Genomic DNA, 6,000 nt, shown 5'->3' with positions numbered 1-6,000 from the left:
ACGGGTGCACAGGGGCAGGTTACAGGTGCACAGGGGCAGGTGACAGGTGACAGGTGCACAACAGCAGGTGACAGGTACACAGGGGCAGGTGACAGGTGCACAGGGACAGGTGATGGGTGCACAGGGGCAGGAGATGGGTGCACAGGGGTGGGTGACAGAGGCAGATGACGGGTGCACAGGGGCAGGAGACAGGTGATGGTGCCTAAGTGACAAGTGACAGGTGCATAGGGGCAGGGGCCTTCGGGTTTGTGTGAGGGGACCTCCCATCACAGGGACACCAGCAGACGTGCGCGGTGCAAAGCCACTCTGGTTTCCACGGAAAGTGCATCAGAGAGAAGCAAGCCTGAGGGGACGACCAGCCGGGGGCGGCCATCAGGGGAAAGACATCAGCCGCCAAGGGCGGGAGGGGCAGCAGGGAGCTGAGGCTGCCTGGGGCCAGAAGTGGCCGAGGGAGCAGGAGGGCAGCCGGGACTTCAGGAAGCCGTGGAGAGAAGGGGGCTATTTACATGGTGGGAGGAGCCACCTACGTGTTTTCTATGAGGTACGACCGCCAGAGCTCAGGGCAGAGGTGTTCTCTAGAAAGTACCAAAGGCCACAGATAGGTCTGCCTGGGGTCACCATGGAGACAACGTGGGCCACAGCACCGTGCGACACATGGGAGTGGCCAGCTGCCGGAGCAGGAGGGATGGAAACCTGATGGAGGGGCAGGTGAGGAAGCTCCAGGGAGCCCCCGGGGAAGGTCAGCGGGGTCCGCACACAAGCAAACAGGCAGACAGAAGAGGAGACAGGACAGGGTGGCAAGATGCCGGTTACGGGTTTGCCCAAAACCACCCAGTCAAGGCCACGGCCTCAAGGCCACAGCCAGGGATTGAATTCCGGATTTGCAAGTCCCACCCGTGTTTTCATCTCTATGGCACGGAGGCGATCTCCCTGTCAATGTCACAGATGTGATTGGCCAAATACCCCAAACTGTAAGTCGGGGACTCGTCCCCAGTTTGAAACGAGCCTGTGTGGGTGGACGGAAATCTGAGAGGTAACATGCACGTAGTCAGGGAAAAAGAAAGGTACAATGAGTCGGGAGATTGAAATCGCCAGAGCAGCTGGAACACGGCCCCCCAAAGACCACACCTGACCGTGCTGTGGCCCACGGTGCCGTGGCCTGACGTGTGTCCGGGAGCCCCATCCCCACCAAGCCAAGGGCCACAGTTATCTGTCCCCGCAGCCTGGCGGCGACAAAATACAGGGCAAGTTGGGGGCCCAGCGTTGCCCCTTACATAGCCGAGCTGCCTGGGCCAAGTTCCATCTCCTGATACTTGTACGGCAATGTCAACCAATGGCACCCACCACAGGTTCACTGGGGGGATCTAAAGGGACAGTCCCTGGGCGCCTGGGTGGCTCAGTCAGGTGGGCGTCCGACTTCGGCTCAGGTCATGATCTCAGTTCGTGAGTTCGAGCCCTGCATCGGGCTGCTTTGGATTCTGTGTCTCCCTCTCTCTCTGCCCTTCCCCAGCTCGCATTCTGTCTCTCTCTCTCTCTCTCCCCCAAAATTAAGTAAAAACATACAAATAGATAGATAGATAGATAGATAGACAGATAGATAGACGGACAAATGGAAAGTCCCTGTGGACGCCCTCCTTCAGCAAGACACAGCCCCCCCAGAGCCCCTGAGGACGACCACCCTGTGATGACCCCGTGGAGGCAGCCACCATGCTGACGGGCACTCCACTGACACCAGAAGGGGCACAGAGATGCAGCCCGTCTCTTCTTACCTCGGCTGCCACCGGAATAAGAGGCAGGATTATTTCTCCTCCTCCACACAAATTGGTCTGGCCCAGTAACCTCTGAGATTTAAGACCCCCTCCCTTCCTTCATTATCGGAGCCCAAAAAACAAACACCAGGCTGCCTGCCTCCCTCTGGGGCTCCAGGAAAGCCAGCACGAGGCTGAGGGACCTGGCAGGCTAGACACAGTTTGCTGCTTCCAATCAAAGCCCCAATTAGTTGATTTCATGAGAGAAGAGAATATTCTGATCGCAGTGTATTCTATTAGAAGTGTGCGGACGAGGCCTGCCCAAAATTGATAAAACACACACATCAAATTCATAAACCTGGATGCTTTCAGAGTTCACGGGCAGAGGCTTGGCAAAAGGCAAGTTAGCAGCAGCGGTGGGACTATCGGCCTCTGGCCACGAGAGCCGGCATTTTCGGCACCGTCGTCACCATGAACACCTTCACCTTTACCAGCATCATCACCATCATCCCCATCGTCCCCATGACAGTCACCATTTACCCAGCATCCACTGTGTGGCTGATATACCACCTGTCTGTTATGTCTCTTAGCAACCCTGGGAGTTAGGGAGGATTGTGCCTACATTACCAAAGGGGGAATTCAGAGCCCAAGAGAGACAGGAGTGCGCCCCAGATAACGCAGCAAGGTCACGGTTTAGGCCACATGGAGCCCAGACTGCCATGTCTCCCTGCACCGAAAGTTCACTTCACTGTGGCTGTTCCTTAAGTCCTTTCCCTGCAGCCTATTCTGACCTCATGACACGGTGTCCCCACCCCCGGAGCAGTCTATGATTTCCCAGAGTGCTCTGGATGTGCTCCTTGGACGTCCCCTTCTGCTTGAAGTTGCAAAGTGGTTCCTCTGGCCTGCACTGAGCCCGGCCTGGTGCCGCAGGTGAAGCACACATGGGTAGAAAGGAGGAGCTCAGCACAGTGGTGACAGAGGAGGGGACGGGGCTCTGGTCAAGTCCAATGGAGGTACGTGCGGGACAAAGACTAGGAGACTCCGCTGCTCCTAGAAGTTCATCACAGGTGCCTGGAGGACGTGGCTACGGGGCTGTATCTCTCTGAGTCACGCTGAGATGCCGTCTGGACCACTCCTCTTGCTGCTTCGGTCAGACCCCCCCAATGGTTAGGGGAGGGCCTGAAGGAGGAGATTAAAGGCCACGCCAGCACCCCAGGGAAGGAACGAGGGATTCACGAGGCTCGATCCCAGAGCACCCGCTGACTTCCAACTGGACATGGTGTCCAGGGGCTGGGGGCCACCGAGCCCCGAGCCTGTGACCCTCCACAACAGCCCCTGGAAGGTAATGCAAGCGGGGACAACGCGATGCGTAACAGGTGACTGAACCTCAGCATCTGGACCCGTGCTGCAGAGCAGGGATGTGAAGGCAGGAGCGGCCAAGGGCTGATCTCAGGACCCTGGGGAGGGCACGGCTGTCACCCAGCCACGGGGCCCCCTGGCACACGGGGAGGAAGTCGCTCAGCTCTGGAGCAGGGAGTCCGTCTACACGCATGTCTGGGGAGGGTGTAGATGCAATCTTCCCGGCCCAGGCTTGGCAAATACGGCCCACGGCCCAACTCAGCCTGTCCTGCCGGTCTTACAAATCGAGTTGGATCGGCCAGAGCCACACTCACCCATCCATACATCGTCCGTTGCCGAGTTCATACCGCAGTGGTGGAGGGGAGTAGCCGTGACAAAGCCCGTGTGGCCCACAGAGCTGAAAATATTTACTAACTGGCCCTTTACAGAAAATGTTTGCTCCTACGAGAAAATACCTGGGAGGAAAATCCTCCTAAGGCCCCTGGGGTAAGGGTCTTCCGGAAGCCGTCAGCTGAGAGGTAGGGACGGATATGGGACCGGTAGAGTGATGCCCTCTGTAAGTCAGAGTAGAAGTGAGATGTTTTAACCTTTCCTAATAAAATGCCACCGGCACCTTCAGAGACCATCTTGTCCACAATTATTTCAAGTGACAGAAAACATTTTTCCTGTTTTTTTTTTTTTTTTTTTTTTTTTAATTCATGATAAAATATGCTTGAAATCTACCGGGGAAAATTCTTCGCCTCTAAGGCAGTAATTAAGAAGCACATGTTGGCACAGCTGTTTTGCCAGCCACGGCCAAGCCTCACAATGTGCGTTTCCCTGGTGCAGCCCAGCGAGGTAGCTCCCAGCTCCTAAAGCCGTCCCGACATCCAAATGCCGTGTGGCGTCTACCGACCCAGCTGCACGCAAATCCCGCCGATACGATTCCATTGAGGAGGAGGCTGCAGCTGAAACCCCACCCCACCCTCCTCTGGCTGAGCCGCTCTGCCGTGCCAGACAAGCAAGAGACCCTAAAAGATGGCAGTTTATGCCTCTGAGAAGGTGGGTCCAAGGGGACGGGCAAGGCATAACCACGGCCCGGTCCTGGGCAGTCCACCCTGGTTATCTTGCAAAAAGGGCGCAGAACAAAACGACACGACTAATGTTGCCAGGGACCCATCAAGAGAAGGCTTGACCAAGGGCAGGATATCTGAGTTGGGTCTGGAAGGATGCATAGGAGTTTTCCAGGGCAGAGAATCTAGGGACGTTTAAGAGCTAGAAGCAAGGTTGGACTTCAGAGTGGCTGAAGTCTAGGGACGGCCAGCGAAAGGACACAGGTGCAGACAAAGTCTGAAGATTTCACTCAGGAAGATGACATCACACTGGGAAGACGGCGCTGACGGCAGAGAAGACAAGCAAAGTGCCCACTGCCTGGGGGCCCCCCGAAGATCTCCCTCTGTTCCTCCAGCTGGTGGAGCCCCCCAACGTTCTGCTCAGCTCTCAGCATAGTGTCCAGACCGCACTACCCTCCAGAGTCAACGTTCCTTGAAGTCAGAGAAAGAAGAAAAGGAAGGAGGAGCTGAGAACACCTTCGATACTGGTGTCCAGAAGTCATCTGGACTTGGAGCCTCGAGGACACTGACCCTCCTCCCAGCCCCGTGCAGGGCACAGAAGCCGTGGCTTCAACCCGCCGCCTCCCAGAAGCCCCGGCCGCTTCCACGGCCCCTGGGAGCATCTCCGCTGTCTTCAGCGCCACTACGGTGCCTCCCGGAGGGACCAGCGGGGTGTCACACGGTCCTGTTTAGGAGTCACGCTCCTGAAAGGCAGGGGTCGTATCCCACCCCTCAGTGCACGCCGGGCAAGCTCATCCCCAGCTTCCCGTGGTCTCCTATCTAACACACAAGAGCACGTGCTTTTGTTCACTTCGAGGCTCCGCTTGGAGGTTCAGCCCCTAAAGAACGGACAGTAGTGCCTTGAAGAGACGCCCGCACGCCCACGTGCACAGCAGCGTTGTTCACAACGGCAAGGGGCGTGGGCACCAAGTGCCCATCAAGGGATGAACGGGCAAACAAACCGTGGTCCCTGCACACAATGAAATACTATGGCGCCATGAAAAAGGACGCTCTGCCACCTGCCACCGGTGGACCTTGAGAACGCTCCGCTTGGTGAAATGAACCAACGCAAAAGGACAAATGGGGCAGGATTCCACTGGTACGGGGTCCCCAGCAGAGCCAGATGCACAGAGACCCAAGGTAGACGGTGGGCGCGGGGGGCTGGGGAGTTGGTGCTTAAAGGGACAGAGTTTCAGTTGGGAAAATGGAAAATCCCAGAGACGGATGGGGGCTGGGTGCATAGCAACGTGAAGGTAGTTAGCATCACTGAGCCACACGGTTAAAAATGGTCAAAATCGCAGATGTTTCTGTCGTATACGTTTTACCAGGTTAGAAAGAGAAAGCCACCGAGAGCTTGTTCGTAACGCAGCGGTGGGAAGGTTCGCCTCCGTGGCACCGTGGTCCTGTGGGAGTCCTGCGGGTCCCGGAACCATCTCGGGGGCTCTATCCGCCGCACCCTTCCCGTTCCTCGGGTCCCATCTGTCCCCCGCCCCCCGCACGTCCCAGCAGAGAAGCCACCCTGGGGTCCCCAGGCCTGTTCTGGAAGGCAGACAGTGCGGTCGTACAGCCTAGGAAAGGGCTCTGGCCGGGCGTCCGCTCCCTTCGCTTCCCCGCGCCCTGGCTTCCTCTCTTCCACAACGGGGTAACCATCCTCAAAGAAGCAGGTGAAGGTCGCACCTTGCTGTGGCTGGAGGCGTCTCCCCACGTTCCTACGTGAAGCCCTGACCCCCGATGCGAGGGATTTTGGAAATGGCTCTCGAGGAGGCGCTGAGGGTTCCACGCCCGGGTCCTGACGGGACAGC

General features: G+C 57.5%; 1 protein-coding gene across 1 annotated transcript in view; it reads right to left on the bottom strand.

Moving 5' to 3' along the window:
* Positions 1-6,000, bottom strand: part of SHANK2 (SH3 and multiple ankyrin repeat domains 2) — a 340,509-nt gene that overhangs the window by 219,618 nt on the left and 114,891 nt on the right. The window lies entirely within an intron of this gene.

This window comes from Panthera uncia, chromosome D1, assembly GCF_023721935.1.
Source record: "Panthera uncia isolate 11264 chromosome D1, Puncia_PCG_1.0, whole genome shotgun sequence".
NCBI lineage: Eukaryota > Metazoa > Chordata > Mammalia > Carnivora > Felidae > Panthera > Panthera uncia.
Note: the sequence above shows the minus strand (reverse complement) of the source record. Positions and strands in the feature narration are given on the sequence as shown.